Source organism: Podarcis pityusensis (genome assembly GCF_964106645.2).
Source record: "Podarcis pityusensis genome assembly, chromosome: 15".
Classification (NCBI taxonomy): Eukaryota; Metazoa; Chordata; class Lepidosauria; order Squamata; family Lacertidae; genus Podarcis; species Podarcis pityusensis.
The window spans coordinates 9,564,279-9,586,666 of NC_138040.1; the positions used below are offsets into that span (position 1 = coordinate 9,564,279).

The following is a 22,388-nucleotide window of genomic DNA, read 5'->3' on the forward strand; positions in this document are numbered from 1 at the left end:
ATACCAGGAAAGGCGGTATGTAAGCCCCTCTGTGATCCTTGGGTGAAGGGTGGCATATAAATTTAATGAATAATAAATAAAACAAAATTTTCACAGCAAAAAGTGTGGATTTTGAAGCATAGCGGTGTTTCAGTTTGCATATTGTTTCACAAAGTAGGCTCACCTATAAATGCAAATTTCTTCTCCAGCCCTACTCCCAAAGGCCACATTTGCCAAGAAGAACAACCAAAGGCAACTTACAATGTCAAAAGCACCCATAATTCCATGATTCCACCTTCAACAGATATTTGCCTAGCCCACATGGTGGAACTTCTCTGTGCTTTCTGGTTGCTATAACTCTGTCTAAATGGCACCGTAATGTTCTCTTTTAACTGCCACTTAAAAAAAAAAAAGGAAGAAAAAGCCCCCTCCTAAGACCCCATAACTGTTAATCATGTTAAAAGGTGTTGGAGAGGCCAATTTCTCTAATGGCATTAAAATGTCGCCTGTTCCTGCCCTCCTTTCGGAAGCCTCCTTTATGGGGGAGCGCACGGTGTCTAGCACTGTGGGGCTTTAATAGGCAATCAGTGAAATCTCATCATGGTTTTATTTATGCTGCCAATTGGGACACGCCAATGACTTTTCACCCAGGGGGGATTGTCCCGGTTGAGAGACAACAATGTGGGACAGAGCAGCTGGAGTGTAAGGAAGCAAATGCAACACCTGCTACTCCTCATGTGACCCCCCCCCCAGCAGATATGGACATTTCCCCCTTTAGATGAGCATAGGTGGGCTCTGCCACAAAATATTACAGGATGACGTGCGCCTGTCCAGAGTGCCAGCCAAGTATGTCCTCCCCAAGATTACTCTATCCTAGTGTGGTCCATGGATCCTTAGTGTTTGGTAGAGCTTCATTCTGGTGGTCCATGGGACTGGCTGTGGTGGGAACAGGTACTCAGGAAGTTGCTTGATACTGAGTTAGGCCATTGGTCTATCTCAGGGGTCAGCAACCTTTTTCAGCCGTGGGTTGGTCCACCTTCCTTCAGGCCATGTGGTGGGCCAGACTATATTTTGGAAAAAAAATATGAACGAATTCCTATGCCCCACAAATAACCCAGAGATGCATTTTAAATAAAAGGACACATTCTACTCATGTAAAAACATGCTGATTCCCGGACCGTCTGCGGGCCGGATTGAGAAGGTGATTGGGCCTGATCCGGCCCCTGGGCCTTAGGTTGCCTACCCCTGGTCTATCTAGTTCAGTGTTGTCTATACTGTTTTCTGGCTGTCACCAGATAAAGGATTCAGACTCCGATTGTAGATGTGTTATGTTTCCTTTGAATAGCTTAAAAAAAGGTTGATCGGTACATCACCCAATGTCAGAGGTGCCAATTTAAATAAAATAAGGGAGGCAAGTAAGCCCTACCCCACATAATGAATCACATGATGTGGTGCACGGACACCTTTTGCATGGCAATGCCCATCAACTTTGGGGGACAGCCTCCTCAAATATTTTATTGGGGGGGCAAAGGCCGCTCGGCCCCTAGGAGTTGGCCCCTATGACCAGTGATGGAATCTTCTTCCTCTAAGGAAGCCCTGTCCATTCTGGAACATGTCCAGAGGAAGGCAGAAAATGTTATAAAGGGCAGATCCCGGCAGGATTGCATTCTCTGCTCATCAGCCGGTTCCCACGTCAGGGCCGATACTGAGTACCTGATCATGTCCTAGATTGGTGTGTGCATGTGTGTACATACAGAGCCCTAATTAAGAGAGGATATTTGAAGGTCTGTCATACAAATTCATTTTCTCTGCTCCAGAGAAATAGGGAAAAAATCAACTTATGAGAAAGAGGAAATTGACTAAGCCCAAGGAAATAACACCCCAATATTACAAGCTGTTCTACAGTGGAACCGTTTGCTTGGCATGTGGTGAGCTATTCTACATGAGAAGTTTTTGAGCAGAGACTGGATGGCCACATATCAGGAATGGTCTACCAGTGGATTCCCTGCAATTTGAGATCCCTTTTGTCTCTATGAATCTGGCTTGGTTCTCAAAGGAAGGCGATGGGGAATAACAGCAGCAGTTCACTCCAGTTGAAGGATATTTCAATTCACTGTAAAGTTGTTAAACCCATCTGCTGAAAATCCAGCTTGTCCTTGTCTGGTCCAAGAGTAGTAGTAGTGAGGCTTAACGCTCTGTTTTTAATGGGAAGTGCCTGCAATGACGAATTGGGAAGGCGAGTGTTCCTGACAGTGATTAAGGGAAAGTTTAAAGCTTGCATTTAGATAAATTGGTTGGAAAATCCGATCCACACACTCTTTTCAAATATGATTATACAAACATCATTTGCATAAATATTATAATTAAAATTCTGCCTACAGCGTAATGATAAAAAAGGAAGCTGAGAGAAAATGGTATTAAATGATCAAGGGAGAAATATCTGAAATGCCACTGTCTGATGTTCTCAGCTTTCTGTTAAATAAGTAATTTATTGCAATATTCTCAAACAGAAAGGAAATTAAGCTTGATCCTGAAGGCCTTATCTTTGATGGTTTGATTTTGTTTCATCGGCTATCGTAACTTTCAGGCAGAACACCCGAAGTATCAACATAACTACCTTAAATTGGAACACTGGATTACCTTTAAGAGCTTTTCAAGTTCAGCATTGTCACCTACATTGATGAATCATGACTTATGATTCATGGCTTACAACAAAAATTATTTAATAGTGGAGTTTGACATTGTAATGTTGACATATTTAAAGTGGATTCGGGGCTTAGAGATTAAAGACTACCATGTTCAGGATGCTAATAAAATTGACTCACTCTCTGGCGTCAAACAATCCACTTTCTTGTGGTGCTTGTTTCTGAGATCAGTCTGCTTTTTTATTCAAGTCTTTGTATACATAAATTTTATTTGTATGCCGCCTGTGATGGGACGATGAGCTGCTTGTGCGTAAAATCCAAGTCCCTCAGAGTTTGGTCAAGTTTGCAAACCTCTGTCTGTAACGGAGCCCCTTAAACATGGCTCTGTCAGTCGCTTGCAGATTCCGACAGTGGTTGCTTTCGGAATCGCTTCCAACATAAAAGCTCCTTAACGGAAACACGTCTTCTGGACTCTCTGCGTGACAGTTTCCGGCGAGGAGTGGGTGTCCCTACAGGAGGTCCTGAAACCTCCCCACTGTTTTCGCTGGAAGTGTCTCGGAGCCATCCCTCCTGCTCACTTTCCCTCAGCTCAGCTCTTCTCCCCCTACTGGTTCCCTCTTCAGCTGCTGAGTCTCTCCCAACCTGTGTGAGCCCTTCCACCTCCCTTCCTTCCGATGGCAGTTCCCTGACATCCACCTCCCCTCCAGGGCCCCCTTCACCCCCTCCCGCCCCCTCCTCTATGGGCGGTGAGGAGGCAAAACCCCGGAAGGAACTTCCTTCACCTTCCGATGTCTCGAACACTTCTCTCCACCTGTTGCGGTTCCTGGTCTCGAAGTACTCCTCCTCCTCAGAGTCCATCTCCCCTTCCCCTTCCGAATCCGTGAATCCTTCCAACTCCTCCTCCTCATCGGTGGTCCCAAAGTATTCCCTCCGGAACCTCTCCACAGGCTGAGGTTTCCTTGGGAACCTTTGATGGAACGTTTCTATCAATACCTCGTCATTGATATCTTCTGCCATTACCCAAGTGTTTTCTGACTCCGGTTCTCCTTCCCACACTACCAAATACTCCACCTGATCCCCCTTCCACCTGGCGTCGAGGATTTCTGCCACATGGCTGCTGCATTCCCTTTCTTCTATGATCGGTCCCCGAGTGGACATCCCTTCTCGTCCCCCCTCATACGGTGACAGTAACGACCTGTGAAATACTGGGTGCAGTTTCATGTGGTTGGGTAACCGGAGCCTGAAAGCCACTGGGTTGACTTGTTGAATGACCTCAAAGGGACCCAACCTCCTGGGTCTTAATTTCTTACAACCTCCTTTGAACGGCAACCCTTGGGTTGACAGCCACACCCGATCTCCCACCCTTATGGTTTCACCTTCCCTTCGGTTCTTGTCTGCCTGCCTCTTGTATTCTTCCTTCGCCCTTTCTAAGTTGAGTTGGAGCTGACGATGGATTGCTTCCATTTCTTCTACAAAATGCTCGGCTGCCGGGACGCTCCATCTCTCCCCTCCTCCCCCTGGGAATGCCCTGGGATGACACCCATAATTAGCCAAGAAGGGGCTCATCCCTGTGGACACATTCTCTGCATTGTTGTAGGCAAATTCCGCCAGCGCCAACTTCTCTACCCAGTCATTCTCTCTGTCATTGACATAACACCTCAGGTATTGCTGGAGGACACTGTTTGCTCTTTCCGCCTGCCCGTTGGTTTCAGGGTGCCGGGCAGTCGAAAAGTTGACCTCCACCTGCAGTAAGCTCATGAGCTTCCTCCAGAACCTGGAAGTAAATTGTTTTCCTTGGTCTGAGACCACCCTCAATGGCACCCGTGCAACCTAAAAATGTGTTCTACAAATAACTTCGCTGTCTCTTCCGCCGTGACTGCATGCGAACAGGCTACAAAGTGGCACATCTTTGTTAGTAGGTCTACCACCACCATGATGGCTGTTTTCCCCTTGGACTTCGGCAGATCAGTCATAAAATCTATCGACACTGCCTCCCAAGGTCGTTCTGGGGTTGGTAAGGGTTCTAATAGCCCCGCCGGCGCCCGCCTCTCCCCTTTGGCTCGCTGGCATTGCTCACACCCTCTTACATACTCCCGTACATCTTCCCTCACCTTAGGCCACCAAAATTCCCTGGTGACCAACCACATGGTTTTGTGTTGTCCAAAATGCCCCGCCGTGGGGCTGTCGTGCAACTGCTTGAGTACCCTCCCCCTTAAGTCTCCTTCGGGGATATACAGTGCCCCTTTGTAATACAACGCTCCATTTCTTTCCTCAAAACCCCCTGGTTCCTCTCCCTCACCCCTAAGACCTCTGAGCTTATTCTGGGCATATTCATCATTCTCTGTTTCCTCTACCAGTTCTCTTTGCCCCACCAATGCCGCCCCACACACCCAGCGGTCCTCTGGGATGACATGTCTCTCTTCGGGTGCCCCCTCCCCTTCCAAATATTCAGGTTTGCGTGAGAGAGCGTCCGCCCTAACATTTTCTGGACCTGGCACATAACAAATTTCAAAGTGAAATTTGGAGAACTCCTGGGCCCATCGCACTTGCCGTTGGTTGAGCACTCGTGCCGTTCTCCAATACTCTAAGTTCTTGTGGTCCGTGCACACTTGCACCTTATGTTGTGCCCCAATTAATAAATGCCTCCATCTCCTGAACGCTTCATGAATGGCAAGTAGTTCTCGGTCATACACCGTGTAGTTCCTCTCAGATTTGTTCAGCTTTCGCGAAAAAAAGGCACACGGTCTCCACTCTGACTCCTCCTTCCCAGGCTGCAGAAGCACCGCCCCCACAGCCCGGTCTGATGCGTCCGTCTCCACTCGCATCGGTTTTTGTAAATCCACATGCAGGAGCTGTTCTTCCGAAGCGAACGCCCTTTTCAGTTCCTCAAAAGCTCGCTCCGCCTCCGCCGTCCAAACGAATTTCCTCTTACTGCTGAGACAGTCCGTAATGGGAGCCGTCAAGTGGGCAAAATTTCTGATGAACTTCCAATAGAAGTTTCCAAATCCAAGGAATCTTTGCACATCCTTCCTTGTTTTCGGTGTTTTCCATTCCAGTACCGCTTGGACCTTGCCAGGATCCATGGCCAATCCCTTGTCCGACAAGCGGTACCCCAGGAATTCCACCTCCTTGGCATGAAACTGACACTTCTCTAGCTTCACCCACAGCTGATTGGCTTGCAGTCTGCCCAACACTTCCCTGACGTCTTTGACATGCTGCTCCTCAGTCTCTGAATATACTAACACGTCATCTAAGAAGGCCACACAATTCTTGTAAAGCAAAGGCCCCAGGACGTGGTTCATAAACGATTGAAAGCACGCGGAGCCTCCTTGTAGGCCGAAGGGCATAACTAAATATTCAAATGCCCCCAAAGGGGTGAACATGGTGGTTTTCCATTCATCCCCCTTCCTTATTCGTATCAGGTTGTACACCCTCCTCAGGTCCAGTTTAGTAAAATTCTTTCCCTTCCTGACCCTTGTCAAAATGTCATCAATTCTGGGCATCGGGAAAGTCACTGGTTCTGACACTGCATTTAAGGCCCTGAAGTCCACTACAAGCCTGGGTTTGTCCGTGTTTTTTTTTTGTCCACAAAAAACACTGGGCTGCCCCCCACCGCCCTGGACTCTCTGATGAACCCTCTCTTCAGGTTCTTGTCAATGAACTCCCTTAGCTCCTGCATCTCTCTGTCTGACATGGAGTACAGCTTGCCTACAGGGAGCTGTGCCCCAGGGAGTAAATTGATTTGACAGTCAAAGGGCCTATGTGGGGGTAGTTTGTCTGCCTCCCTCTCGCTGAAGACGTTGCTCAGGTCGGCGTATTGTTGGGGAACCTTCCCCTTCTCCGTTACTTCCGTCCCTGCTAGAGTGGCTCTGGCCCCTCCTTGAGCCTCCCGCTCTTTGCAGTGTTCTAGACAATGTGCTGACCCAAAAGAGACCACTCTCTGATGCCAGCCCACTAGCGGATCATGTAACGCTAGCCAGCTCATCCCCAAAATAATGGGAGCTCCTCCCAAGGTAGCCACATTAAACGCTATTAGCTCAGTGTGTCTTGCTACCCTCATTATCATTGGGACGGTCTGCTGGCTGACTTCTCCTCCCAGCAGCTCCCTTCCATCGATCGTGGTCACCTGCAAAGGGTTACTTAAAGGGATAGTCTGTATCTGGTGCTCAGCAGCAAACTCCTTACTCATGAAATTGCAGGAGCTGCCTGAGTCCAATAGCGCCTTTATCTTTAGTGGGTGTCCGTTAGGCAGCTCTAGTAACACCTCTATCACTAGGGCGGGTTTAGAAGGTTCCGGCGTGGGCACTTTCACTGCTCTTTGGCCTGGCTGCTGTGCCCCGACGGTGGCAGCCAGGCGTTGGCTTTTACTTGCTCCGGTACCTTTTCCTCCCTCTCCCCAACAGCTCCCGCCATTCCTTGCCATTCCTTTCTTTGGGGGCAGACTCTGGCAAAATGACCTGGCTGTTGGCAGAGATAACATTTCTTGGCGCCCTTTCCCTCCTTCTTCCGCTCTTCACTGGGCTTTGAAACTGCGCGCGTGCGCGCTGTTCCAATTTCCATCGGCTCTCCCGGCGGGAACGGTGGCTCTGGAATCTCTGGAATGCGAAGCTCCCTCCAACGTTCCCCCTTCCCTTCCCGCCTCTCCAAGGCTCTCGCCTCTTGGCGCGCTCCTATGGTCAGCGCTGATTTGGTCAGCTGGTCCATAGACTCCGCCCTGGGCGCCCGGGAAAGTTCGTCTTTCACAGCCGAAGAAAGCCCTTCTTCAAAGAGCATTTGAATGGGTTCCGCCGATAGATCCCACCCCAATTTATGGATCAACATGGTAAACTCAGTCCAGTACTCACGCACAGATCGGCTCCCCTGTTTGCACGCCATTAACTGTCTGCGTACCACTCCCTGCTCAATATCGCTGGAAAACATCAAATCCATTGCACGAAAAAACTTCCTCGTATCCTTCAGGATGTCATTGTTTGTTGCCATCAGGGGCCTCACCCAGTCTTTCGCCCCCTTTTCGAGATGCCCAATCACAAAAGCCACCCGCGATTCCTCGTCGGGAAAGTCATCAAACTGCAGATTAAGGGCATATTGCATCTCTGTCCTAAAGGCATGATAGTCCTTGGCCTCCCCCCCAAACTTCTGCACCAATCCTGGCAACTTTCTGGCGAGCGGGGTGGTTTTCCCCTTCTCTGCATCTTGAGCCCTCCTCTCCTCGAGCCTCGCCGTCTGCAGCGCTAGCTGGACCTCCAACGCCCGGTACCTTTCCTCCAGGCTTGGACCCGCTCCAGCTCCTGCTTCTCCGGTTCCGGCTGGGTTGCTCATGATGCCTTCTCCTGCACAAACTGCTCACAGAGACTGTCGGAATGCTGTGATGGGACGATGAGCTGCTTGTGCGTAAAATCCAAGTCCTTCAGAGTTTGGTCAAGTTTGCAAACCTCTGTCTGTAACGGAGCCCCTTAAACATGGCTCTGTCAGTCGCTTGCAGATTCCGACAGTGGTTGCTTTCGGAATCGCTTCCAACATAAAAGCTCCTTAACGGAAACACGTCTTCTGGACTCTCTGCGTGACAGTTTCCGGCGAGGAGGACTTCCGGGGGCGGCGCGAACGGCAATGGCGGTCCTCTTCTGAACGGGAGAGGAGGCTCCACAGACAACGGGTCGTCCGCTACGGCGAAGCGGAGACCCACTTCGGAATACCCCAGGCAGCAAGAGCCTGGGGTCTTGAGGCTCGGTGGGCGCCTTGAGCGACCCTCCAAACGCGAAAGGAACCCCGTAAGGGGCTCCGGAGCGTGGAGGGGGGTTGCGGCGCTGAGAGTCGTTTCACAGTCTGTGGAGCGAAGCCGCGCTGCTGCTGTCGGTGAGCGCTGATCCCTTTTCCTGTCAAATTCGGATTTGGATGAAAAGCAACTTATTCGTGAGTAAAGACTGAATCACTCGAAATTAGAGACCTTAAACGAAAAATCTTAATTTGCTTGAACTTGGCTGAAAGCGGAGAGACGTGGAAACAGGAAGTCCGTCTTCCGCAGCCATTGAACTTGAAAAAAGCAACTAGTCGGAGGAGTGGAGGCTGAAAGAAAGAGATTTTAAGCTTTACAGATCTAAGCATCTACTGAACTTGCAACTTAAAGTAAAGACTTTAAGTTAAAGATTTGGAAATATTACTTGCACTTGACTTTCCTCCTTTTATTGGATTACAAATTAGAAGGGGAAACCCAGAGTCCGGAGCTGCCTGAGCATTGAGAGATTGAGCTGTCAGTACTGCAGATTTGGATACTGTATATTGGAACTTGCAACAATCTGAGGGTATTGAGACCTTTTAAATTTGAAACATTCTTTTTGGAGACAAATAAGCACTGTCTGTAACAAAGTGACCATTTATAAACTCTGCTAAACATTTGTATCTGAAGGTTCTTGGATATTAAATTAGACTCTGAAAGACATTTTAAGCTCCCTCTAGAGGATTGGATTAAAACAGTGACTTTACATGTATATTTACTTTCGATTCCCTTGTTGTTTGCTTGCTCTGGGCCTTTCAATTCCCATGGGAATAACTCAGTGTGACCTTGACTGATAGATAACGTTGGAATGAGTGGCACAAGAAAAAGAGGGAGAGTTAGACAAACAACTTTAACAACTCTAACCTCAGCCTCGCAGACACGTAGATCATCTGTACCTACTTTGCCCTCAGAAGTAGAAGTTGAAGAAGTTGCCTTGTTACAGGCAAAAGAGGGAGAGGGTGAAGCAGAGCAGTTACAATTGGAAGATATGGCCTCAGGAGCATCTGTTTCTGTTCTAGACAAAATCTTTGAAAAATTGGAAGCCTTGGACAAGAAAGTAGATGTGCAATCAGCAAAGATTGACAAAAATACAGAATGTTTAAATAAATTAACCATACAAGTGGTACAGAATACACAAGCAATTGGACAGTTAACGGAGGCCTCAGCAGAAAATCGGAAATTGGCTGAGGATACTAGACAAAAATTGGAAAATTTAGAGCAAGAGGTAAGACCACTCACTAAACAAGTTGGGGAACATCAGATTTATCTTTCTATGATAGAACTGCGAAATCGTGAGAATAATTTGAGGATTAGATCATTACAAGAGGCAGAAGAAGGAAATCTAACTGAGTTTTTGACCAAAGAATTCTCCAAGTTTTGGAATTTGGAAGAAAAGGACTTTAAAATTGTGTCAGCTTTCAGACTTGGAAGATTCATAAAGAAGGAGAGGCCCAGAGACTGTTTGATAACATTGAGATCAAAGGAGGAAAGGGATAAGATTTTGGGCCTACATTACGGAAAGTCACTGGAGGTTCTGGATAGAAGAATTGAAATTTATAAAGATATTCCAAGACAACTGCTGGATCTTAGAGCCGCCTATTCTGAACTTGCTAAACTACTAAGGAGCAACGCAATTCCATTTAGGTGGGAATTCCCCCAAGGAATATCTTTTACCTTTAGAGGGAGAAAGGTTAAAGTTAGAACATTGGAAGAGAGAGACAAATTTTTGGTTACATACGGAGAGGACCTTCAAAAAGGAATTGAATTACCCTCCGGGCCTGGGGCAACGCCAGCATCAACACCAGCACCTGGGGAACCTGAAGATTCAGAGAAGATACCACCCCTGGAGAAATAACCAGATTAATCCAGGATGTCTCTGCAATTGCTGAGTTGGAATATTAATGGTTGTAACATTCCGGAAAAAAGGAAGAAAATATTTCACATATTAAAAAAAGAACAATTGGACATTATCTGTCTATAAGAAACACATGTGACGAGGCTCCACAGAAAAGTGTTAATAAATAAAAGATTGGGCCAGGAATTTGTATCGTCGGATAAAGTTAAGAAGAGAGGCGTGGTGATATATGCAAAAGAGAGCCTGTCACCTAAATTCTTATTTAAAGATGAACATGGAAGAATTTTGGCTATTGAGATACAATATCAAGGAGAGAAACTGTTGATATTAGGAATCTATGCACCAAATGAAGGGAAATCGGAATTTTACAAGAAGTTGCAGGAGACAATGCTGGACTATCTGGACTACAACAACATCATAATGATGGGAGATATGAATGGGGTCGTATCAACTAACATGGACAAGTCACAAAGTCAAAATGTTACAAAAGACGGCAGACTACCTAAAACCTTTTTTGAAATGACTGACAATATGGATTTGATTGACATCTGGAGGACAAAGAACCCACTAGGAAGAGAGGGAACATTCTTTTCTGAAGCCCAACTGACCTGGACAAGAATCGACCAAATATGGATTTCTAGAGGCCTGGCACCTAAGGTTAGAAAAGTGGAAATCTGTCCAAAGACCTGTTCCGACCATAATGCAGTAAAGATGGATATGACACTACTACCAACTGGATCCTTTAGATGGAAGATGAATGACAATTTGTTCAGAGATCAGGAAATTACCAAGAAGGCCCAAAAAGCTTTGAAGGATTATTTTGAGATAAATATGAATACTACGGTGGAAAAAAGAATCGTCTGGGACGCAAGCAAAGCTGTAATGAGGGGATTCTTGATACAACAGAATGCAGTAAAGAAAAGAACACAAAATGAGAAAAAAGATAAGATCTTGGATAAAATAAAAGAATTAGAGAAGAAATTAAGAGTGAATCCGAAGTCACAGCCAACTCTGAGAGAAATTAAACTTTATCAAACACAATATTCTAAATTGATAAATCAGGAAATTGAATGGAAGGTTAAATTAATGAAACAAAAAACGTTTGAGTCGGCGAATAAATGTGGAAAACTGCTAGCTTGGCAGTTGAAGAGAAGACAAAGATTAAATACGGTTCAAATCAAATCAAAAATGTTTATTCGGCTTTACGCCCATCATAAAGCACAACACACAAAACAAATCAAATAAAACAGCAGTCTCGTACAAGCCACAAGTAATATAACACAATTCACAGCTCACAAGGACAAATATTGGCAAATCAAAACAGAAATTTAAGATTAAAGTTAAAAATTTGGGCACTACGCTAAAATCAATATCTGATGTCAATATCAAAAATTCTTATAACTATCAATAATCAGCTAACATTCCATTCCGTCTCTTATACGAGAGAACGGCTGTTAGGAATTTAGCAACCTGTAGAGTAATATAAGGATCTACATCTTGAAGAACCCAGGCAAGCTGTAGGTCTACTGGTTTGTCAGCCATAGGCTGGATTATGGAGTTTAGTATACTAGCACGAGCTGAACTGTACATAGGGCAGATAAACATAACATGATGTAAAGATTCAGATGTTTTCATTTCACAAGCACACATTGAAGGGACTTGGCCCTTAGTGAATCTATGTCTCAGCACATTTGTTGGAAAAACATTGAACCTGGCTCTAATGAAGGCATATCGGTGAGATGCGGCTATAAGCGATGTTAAATAGGACGGAGCACGATAGATAGGGGTTATGCCGAGATTTAACGGCGAGCAGGCTCCACCACCAGCTAAGAAATTTTGGTATAGCTCCACATCATCCAGCCTTTGATTTATACACCTTTTTGCCGCGTTTAGATCCAGTTACAAACTTAGAGGTTGATGGAAAAAACATTCAGAATCCAGTGGACATTAGAAAGTGTTTCCAGAGATACTTCAAAAAACTATACACCCAAGGGCCGCAAGACGAAGTTGAGATTAAACAATTTTTGGCAAAAAATGGACTATCTAAATTGTCACAAGAAAATAGGACAATCCTGAATTCTAAAATAACACGACAGGAGATTGAACAAGCCATTCAGAACATGCAACTTGGCAAATCTCCAGGGCCAGATGGGCTGACCTCCAAGTACTATAAGACTTTAAAAGACTATTTGATACAACCTTTGATGGAGGTCAGCAATGAAATTATGGAGGGGAAGAGGGCACCGGAGTCGTGGAAGGAAGCGTTCATCACATTAATACCAAAGTCGGAAGCTGAAAAGACACAACTTAAGAACTATCGTCCCATCTCCCTTTTGAATGTGGATTACAAAATATTTGCAGACATTTTGGCAACTAGATTTAAAAAAGCTTTAAATGAAGTAATTCATAAGGACCAGGCCGGCTTTCTCCCAGGTAGACATCTGTTTGCTAATACAAGGAACATTATTGACATTTTGGAACTTTTGCAAACAGATATAAATACAAAAGCAGTTTTAATTTTCATAGACGCGGAGAAGGCCTTTGACAATATCTCCTGGAAATTTATGATGGGAAGTTTAAAAGAGATGGGAGTGGGACGGGGTTTTGAGAATGGGATTGAGGCGATATATTCAGAACAGAAAGCTAAATTGATAGTTAATAATGTGGTTACAGAAGAGTTCAAAATTGAAAAAGGGACACGACAAGGTTGCCCTATCTCCCCTTTGTTATTCATTTCGGTTCTGGAAGTGCTATTGAATATGATTAGAGGGGATCGGTTGGTGGAAGGAATTCAGGTCGGACAGAAACAATACAAATTAAAAGCTTTTGCAGATGACCTGGTTTTGACTCTGCAGAAGCCAGAGCCTAGCACGAAAAGAGTATTACAACTGATTAATGACTTTGGTCGGGTGGCTGGGTTTAAATTAAATAAACAGAAAACTAAGGTCTTGGGGAAAAATTTGACTGATACAGAGTCAGAACGGTTTCAGAATGAGACGGAACTTAATGTGGTTAAGAAAGTAAAATACCTAGGGGTAAACATAACAGTAAAAAATCTAAGTCTATTTAAGGACAACTATGAAAAATGCTGGACAGAAATTAAGAGAGACTTAGATAGTTGGTCAAAATTGAAACTTTCTTTGTTAGGCCGAATTGCTGCTATCAAGATGAATGTATTGCCAAGGATGTTGTTTTTATTTCAAACACTTCAGGTTTTGGACAAAAAGGAGTGCTTTCAGAAGTGGCAGAGAGATATTTCTAAGTTTGTCTGGCAGGGCAAAAAGCCCAGAATTAAGTTTAAGATACTAACTGACGCAAAACAAAGAGGGGGCTTTGCCCTGCCAGACCTAAAGTTGTATTATGAAGCCGCAGCGTTCTGCTGGCTAAAAGACTGGCTACTTCTTGAAGACACTGATGTGTTAGATCTGGAAGGGTTTAACAATGCTTTTGGATGGCATGCATATTTATGGTATGACAAGGTTAAAGCAAATAAGGCCTTTAAGAACCATATTGTCAGAAAATCACTGTTTAATGTCTGGACAAAATATAAAGACTTGCTGGAAAATAAAACACCAAGGTGGCTTTCACCTTTGGAAGCTAAGGCCCGAAAAAGACCCAATATGGAGGCTAAATGGCCAAAATATTGGGAAATACTAGAAAAGGATGGAGACAATTGGAAATTGCAGAGTTTGGAGAAAATGAAAGACAAAGTGCGAGATTGGTTACATTACGCTCAGATTAAAGAAGTTTTTAAAAATGATAAGAAACTAGGGTTCCAGGTGGAGAAATCGAAACTAGAAACAGAATTGTTAGAACCAAAGATCAAGGTACTTTCAAGGATGTATAACTTGCTGTTGAAATGGAATACACAAGATGAAACGGTTAAATCGGCTATGATAAGGTGGGCACAGGACATTGGGTATAATATCATGTTTGAGGACTGGGAAAGGTTGTGGAGTAATGGATTGAAATTTACTGCATGTAACGCTCTGAAAGAAAATGTAATGAAAATGATTTATAGATGGTATATGACCCCAGTCAAACTTGCAAAAATTTACCACCTGTCTGATAATAAGTGTTGGAAGTGTAAAGAGTGTGAGGGAACGTTCTTCCACCTCTGGTGGACTTGCCCTAAAGTGAAGGCGTTCTGGGAAATGATTTATAATGAATTGAAAAAGGTATTTAAATATACCTTCACTAAGAAACCAGAGGCTTTCCTTTTGGGTATTGTCGGCCAAGGGGTGGCAAAGAAGGATCAGACATTTTTTATGTATGCAACAACAGCAGCAAGGATACTTCTCGCAAAACACTGGAAAACTCAAGATCTACCCACACTGGAAGAATGGCAGATGCAACTGATAGACTACATGGAACTGGCTGAAATGACCGGCAGAATTCGCGACCTGGGAGAAGAGAGGATTGAGGAGGACTGGAAGAAATTTAAGAATTATTTACAAAAACATTGTAATTTGAGTGAATGCTAAATAAGATGCTAGACCAAAATAACTGAGCACCACTAAATTTAGAAGCTTTTAAGAAAATAAGAAAGACTGTGAAAATTTAACCCCTTTCGAGAACTATAAGATTATGAAACATAGAAGGGATATAAGAATCTAAATAAGATGATAAATTGCTGACAAAATGTTATAACGATGAAAGTGGGAGCGGGAGATGTGAGGAAGTCCAAAGAAAATGTGAAACTATGTTAAGACAAATGTTATATTGTTTATTATGTTTATTTCTATTGTAAAACCCAATAAATTGCTTTAAAAAAAAAAAGTTTCCGGCGAGGAGTGGGTGTCCCTACAGGAGGTCCTGAAACGTCCCCACTGTTTTCGCTGGAAGTGTCTCGGAGCCATCCCTCCTGCTCACTTTCCCTCAGCTCAGCTCTTCTCCCCCTACTGGTTCCCTCTTCAGCTGCTGAGTCTCTCCCAACCTGTGTGAGCCCTTCCACCTCCCTTCCTTCTGATGGCAGTTCCCTGACACCGCCTTTCCACAGTTCAAACTATGCTGAAGGCAGCTTACAACATGAAAAAATATAGAACTACACCATAACTACACCATAACAAAAGTACAGTGTTACCTCAGGTTACATACGCTTCAGGTTACATACGCTTCAGGTTACAGACTTCTCTAACCCAGAAACAGTGCTTCAGGTTAAGAACTTTGCTTCAGGATGAGAACAGAAATTGTGCTCCGGTGGCGCGGCGGCAGCAGGAGGCCCCATTAGCTAAAGTGGTGCTTCAGGTTAAGAACAGTTTCAGGTTAAGAACGGACCTCCAGAACGAATTAAGTACTTAACCCGAGGTACCACTGTAGTCATTAAGCAAATACTCAACCAAACTGAACAGTTCCCACATAAATCACAGTAAGATCTATACTCTACTAAAGATAAAAAACAACAACAATCAATACTTCTAAGACACAGAGAGGTCAAGATCCTGCAGCTTCTGCTCTGCAGCCAAACATTGTGAAGTTTTTTGTTCCCAGGGAAAAGAGAGTCTCCATTTTCTCTGCTGGATGCCCCTCTTCCACTTTTCTTGCACCTCTGATGACCCAGGAAGCAGAGGTCCATTTGCTAAGCAGCAAGGTTAAATGGAGTTTTCTTCTCTTTGTTTTTTGTTAGATTATGCAACACAGCAGCCAAACGATGACAATCCCGAGTGTGATGTAGACCCAGAAATGTGTGCATCCTGAACCTGAAACAGGTATGTTAAGGAAGAATTGAAGCACGCAGGATTCATTTTGCTGATAAACAAGCTGGTACTCTCCAGCAAGTCCTTCACAAGCATTCTTGATAGCAAGGCCACTGTCAGATATATATATTGAAGTGCTCTTCATGGCTTTGGTATGACTCTGTATCCATGACAGGTTTTTCTTCCTTGCTTTGAAAATACTTTAGCTCTCCATCTCTGGTGAAGGTAACGAGTGCTGCGTGAGCCTCATCCACCTCCTACCCCTGCACCCTACAAAACAAGTGGGTTTCCAAAGAGTCCTGTTGAATTTTTTCTCCTTTTTTTAGTCAGGTCCGGTGCATGTCTCCTTGTGATTGACTTTGCCTGGGACTGCAGGGGCTCAGGAACCAGTGTGGTGTAGTGGTTAAGAGCGGTAGACTCGTAATCTGGTGAACCAGGTTCGCATCTCTGCTCCTCCACATGCAGCTGCTGGGTGACCTTGGGCTAGTCACACTTCTCTGAAGTCTCTCAGCCCCACTCACTTCACAGACTGTTTTTTGTGGGGGAGGAAGGGAAAGGAGAATGTAAGCTGCTTTGAGAATCCTTCAGGTAGTGATAAAGCAGGATATCAAATCCAAATTCCTCCTCCTCCTCTTCTTCTTCTTCTTCTTGAAGCAATGGGGAGGCAGGGCTTCTTCATCTCACAGTGGTGCTCTCGCCACATCTCATGGAACTGGGAATATCCTACAAGACCCCGCAGGCGGATGGGGCCTTTAAAAGACCCTGGCCATAAGAGTTGAGGGCCATTTTGCCCTATGAGCTTCACACCTAGCCACCCTCAGTGATAAAAGTCTCACTGGGCTACTTGGATCATTGGTTGACAGGCCCATAGATCAGAAAGACACCCAAACTCTGAACTGTTGGAGCTTCTAGGTGATCCAGATGCTTACATACTCTTCAACATTTCTCTGATGAAAATAGGGAGTCCTATTCAACAACAACAACAACAACAACAACAACATCCTATCTGACTGGGTTGCCCCAGTCACTCTGTGCAGCTTCCAACAACATATATATATAAAACATAATAAAACATTTAAAAACTTCCCTGTACAGGTACATCCTTCAGATGTCTTCTGAAGGTTGTTTAGTTAGTTATCTCCTTGGCTTGGGGGTCACATAACTCCATACCCTCCAACATTTATCCGATGAAAATAGGCATGTCCCAAGGAAAAGCGGGACATTTGAAGTGGATGTTGCTGTTGTTAATTTTGCTGTCTGGTCTTTGACCGCAATAAAGATTGATTGATTGAAAGTGGGACATTATGAAATCAAATCAGAAACCGGGACAGCTTCTGTAAACCTGGGACTGTCCCTGGAAAACAGGGATACTTGTAGGGTCTGCTCTTATCTAGCGTTTGGTTTCCTCAGAATGAGGGACAGCGGAGACTGTGGTGTCTTTAGGATATATGGTTTATTTTCACATATATACAACCCGAGCCTACATTGGAGGGGCTCACAGCATTAACACCCCAAGAGGGTCTTACTTGTCCCATAGCTGCAGCCTTGGATCTCAGCAGAAATCAGGCATGACTCTGTCTCTCAGCTGCCCAACCTGCTTCCTGCTCCTAACTTCTAGCTTACACACTAAAACTCTGGCTCTTGTCCTTCTAACAAGCAGTGAGGTAGAGGTAGGGGTGGCCGACCCACTGCTATTTTTCTAGAAAAAGAGTTGCTGGAACTCACTATAAGATAATGCTTCCCTTGTCCTCTTATTATGGCAATGGCTCCCATCTGAGAGGTGATGGAACTGAAAAAAAGCCCTAGGCCCACCATTTCCTCTCCGGGCCAGAGCCACTTCCTTTGCTACTTTAATAATCTATACTCAGGGAGACATTACTGTTATGTATTCAGAGGTCTGTGTCTGCCTGAGCTTGAGTCTGGACTAAGGATTCTGAGCCCCTGTGTTCTGAATTGATACATGATATCCAATCACAGGACATTTCAGAATTTGGGCCTCTGCCATTGGCCCTTAAACTCTGAGTTATGATTTGCAGCTTGGAAGTTTGGGAGTGGGAGTGGCCCAGGCCTTCAGAAATGTATATAAGCAGTTGCTTTGCCCCTGTTGTCCAGTTCTGTTAGTTCAATAAAGATTCTTCCTGTTATCACTGTGTCTTGCTTTGTGGGAACCCACCTATACTTCAATTTACCAAGAAGCTGGCCTGGCTGTTTCAACATTGGGATCCTCCATTAGATTTTACCCTTGCAGGATCCAGGAATTTTTAAACCCAGCCAGATGAGTGGGGTATAAATAATGAAAGTATTATTATTATTAGAAAGGACTCAAGCATGCAGCCTACCCCTTCCAACTCACAACACAATGCATGGCTAATATGCTGCCAAGCCAGGTGTAAGGTAACCTATAAGGTTCTATACAATTCAGGACCATGCTGCTTAGAGGCCACCTTCTTCCTTAGAGGTCACTGCGGTCTGCAGGGCAACTTCTTTTGCAAGTTCCAAAACATATCAGAAACCTGCTCCATAGTAACTTGGAGTAGGGCTTTCATGTGTCAGCCCGTTTCGTGGAGTAGCATTCCTGTCAAGATACGAGAGGCACCCACTGCCTGCACTTTTCACGAAACAGTGGAAGACATTTTTCTCCTGATGAGCTCTCGCAGCTGGATAACTAGGTCTCTTACCGGGGGGCTCTGCTTTGCATTGTTTTTAAAGGTCATTCGCTCTTGTTTTCTGTGCTGTTTTATTATGCTGGTGTACATCAGCTTGAGGCACATATATGGAAGGTGATTAATAATAATAAGCCAGGAATGGAAAAATCATATTTTTGGTAAGTTTGATATGATTTGCCATGAATGTTCCGTTATTCCAGAACTATGTCCTTCATGCTTAATTTATCCTTCCATTTCTTTGAAAAACATATGTTATTATTTTCTTACATTACAAAATAGCGAGAAACAGTATTAGATCAAAACCCACACTCCCACCCTTTCTGAAGATGTGAGGTCAGCTAACCCACGCAAAAAGTGACTTTTTGTTTCATTCTCCTTACTATTTTTAGTTTAGTGGATAATATTTTCTAACAGGGCTAATTGCCAGGCATTTTTATGCCATGTGGTCATTGTCACACCTTCTAAGGATTTCCAATATCTAGCTAGTACTAGCCTGGGTGCTAATAAAAGCTGGTCAATAAGATCCTTAAAATGCAGATTTATATTGTCCCCTAGGTAAAGATTAAGTAAAGCCAACTCTGGGCTTTTTGTTTTGTTATTCCAGAGTGATGTCCTTCATGTTGAATTTATAAGGTTTCCATTTGCTGTTGTTTCTTGATGTGCTTTGGGACTCAAGTTCTTTGCACAGAAGCAACTGCTGGGCCAAGTTTCCTTCTTTGGGTTCAGTGGAACTATTGCTTGCATTGCTCATGTTTCAGACGACTTATTGATGCATTTATTAGCTCTCTATGGGCAATTGCTGCATTGTTCTGTGGTTCCAACTTAAATAAAAATGGTTCACTTTTAACCGTTGCACACTTTTCTTCCAACTAAGCTTTGTAGAACCCAAAGAGGCAGAGTTTACATCTACTAAGAAGTCCCACTGTGTTCCGTGGGATGACTTTCAGGTAAATGCATTTAGGGTCAATTTTCAGTCAATTTTCGGAAATACTCTGGTGAGTCTCCTTCTTCTTCAGATTGTGCACACTAATTCGGTTGCAGATCTCATGCAGAATGCTGTTAGAGGACTCCCAAGAAGAGCTTCAATCAGGAGCTCATTGTCTGAGCAAAACCACTCTTCATAAGGGCATCTTCTTGTCAGGGACATGCTAAAATGTAAGATCCATTTCCTCTTCAAAACATGCAGTAGGCATGATCCAAATCACAGCTGATGAGTTATCTCAATGGCTCTAATGTTAGATTTTGGGGTTGCCTACAGAAAGTGTTGGTAACTGACAGTTGGTTCAAAACAGTGGCCAGGTTGTTTACCAGGATATACCATAAGAAATGTACTTCACCATGTTGAAAGATCTTCTCTGGCTTTCTGTTTCTTTGGCTGGGGGGTTCAATTCAAGATCACAATTTACTTAAGCTCAGAACCTCCTTATCCCACACAAAACTGCCGACAGCTGATGATCTGTGCAAGATTCTTCTACTTTCAGATGTCTGGTGCGAAGCTTAAGCTACAAGTGACAAGGTCTTTGGGGTGAAGGTGCCTCGACTTTGGAATGACATAGTTCCTCAGCACCTACATTACAATCTTGAGAGCCAGTGTGGTGTAGTGGTTAAGAGCGGTAGACTCCTAATCTGGGGAACCGGGTTCGCGTCTCCGCTCCTCCACATGCAGCTGCTGGGTGACCTTGGGCCAGTCACACTTCTTTGAAGTCTCTCAGCCCCACTCACCCCACAGAGTGTTTGTTGTGGGGGAGGAAGGGAAAGGAGAATGTTAGCTGCTTTGAGGCTCCTTAAAGGGAGTGAAAGGCGGGATATCAAATCCAAACTCTTCTTCTCTCTTCTTTTAAGTGCCAGCTGAAGGTTCCTGCTTTCTCCAGATTTGACTAAAAATTAGTTTCAGATCAATTTGGGCTGTTATCATTGTATTTCAGTCACTGCTGATTTTTTAGTACTTATCTGTAGTAATTGCATACATACTGCGTGATTTATTTTGTGTTAAAATTTTGTATGCCGCTTTGTATGGAAAATTGATGAAGTCAGGGAAATAAATAAATAAGGAATTTTGCATTCTAAAACATCTAAAACGCTTATCCAGGTGTCCGTGTGTATAGCATTCAGTGATTTAATTATTCAGCCCAAGTTTCATGTCCTGTTTCCAGCATTCTGTTCTTCAGAGATGGGGGCCCTGTGGCCCTCAAGATGTTGTTGGACTACAACAACCATTATTCCTGGCCAATGGGCACGGGGGTCCGGACAGTGGCAACATCTAGAGGGCCAGAGGTTCCCCAGCCCTGCTGTTACATGGAGCCTCCTTAGATTTCCAGTGTTCTACATCTATCTGTTCACTGAAGGAGATTTGGAGAAGCATTCTCTATCATCCCTGTTCCTGGATGACTCCCACTCTAAGTCAGGCTCCTTCAAGATACACATACACACAGAGAGAGATAGAGAGAGATTGAGATTTTGAATGTAAATTTACTTGCATCCTGTTTTTTATTTTTCCTCCTTAGAGTTCAAGGGGGTCCCATGTGGTTTTCCATCCATGCACTTAGCTGAGCCAGATCTGCATAGTTTCTGTGAGATTGTTGCACTGTGTGCTTTCAAGTCATACCTCTGGGGCAAGAGCCAGCTCTAGGTCTTTTCTAGGGGAAAAAACCACACACCTTGGAAAGTTCCTCCTGTGTGGTTGGACCTCTCCCACCATTTTCCATTTTGCTGCAATTGGTTTATTTTGCACATTCCAGGACTATTTTGCACAAGCCTGTGTTCTGTTTTCATGTGGAAAGAACAACAACGAGCAATGCAGTCCACTGGATCTGAAAATTCACAACAGGAAGCAGATTAAACATACAAGTGAGTGAGCCTCACCGAATTCCGTGGGATATATTTCTGCAGAGATATGGATAGGAGTGCAGCCTTAGTGCATATAGTCTGCCTTTGGCAACAAACAACACTTAGAAATAAGAAAAGAAAGCAGCACCTGAATACATGAATGGCTATGTTAAAAAAAGTGTATTGCAAAGCAGTCACATAACAATTAACATATAAAGTTTGCTGTGGAGAACAAAGGTGCAAGAGTCTTTGTAACAGCAGTGGGGATCAGATGGGCAGGCAGAAGGAAATCTGATTAACAGTCCATTTTCAAAGGATTCCTCCAACATTCATAGTGGGTTGAGCTCTTCCCACCTCATTTTTCTTAGCAACTATAAGCATCAGCAGAGCAATGTCAGATGGATCCTGTGAGTCACTCTGGTGTAAAATGCAACTGACAACAACACACCTGCCTGGGACCAAAATGACAGTTCAAAAATCACTGTAAATAAAAATGTAAGAACATAAGAATAGTCTGCTGGACCAGGTTGATGACCCATCTAGTCCAGCATCCAGTGGCCATCCAGATACCTGTAGGAAACCAGGGAGCTGAACACGAGCACAAGAGCCCTTTCCCCTCGTCATGCTCCTCTTTTACTTCCTTGGCCATTATCTGGACGGCAAGCAGCTGGGACCTTGCAACATGGCCGGGAGAACTCAGACCTGTTTCTCCTTCCTTTCCAATCTCAAAATGCACAACCGTGATGCAGTCTGTTGTTTACCTGAATGAATCATCTCGGGATTCACACAAGGAGATTTCAGCCTCCAAAACAGCACTCAAGTCAACATTTGTGTACCACTATGTGAGGTTCGGGAAACATCTGGGCAGCAGGAAGGCTGACACTTTGTATTCTATCCATGAGCGGAAGCAAGCATGTGGAAAGCAGTTCCTTTGTGAGATTCAGAAAA

At 44.3% G+C, this 22,388-nt stretch overlaps 1 long non-coding RNA gene across 1 annotated transcript in view; it reads left to right on the forward strand.

Moving 5' to 3' along the window:
- LOC308464160 overlaps window positions 1-22,388 on the forward strand; it is a 65,242-nt gene that overhangs the window by 26,868 nt on the left and 15,986 nt on the right. Inside the window, exon 2 of the long non-coding RNA XR_013979903.1 lies at window positions 15,879-15,960. This is a non-coding gene — a long non-coding RNA (uncharacterized lncRNA). The remainder of the gene's footprint in view (window positions 1-15,878; window positions 15,961-22,388) is intronic.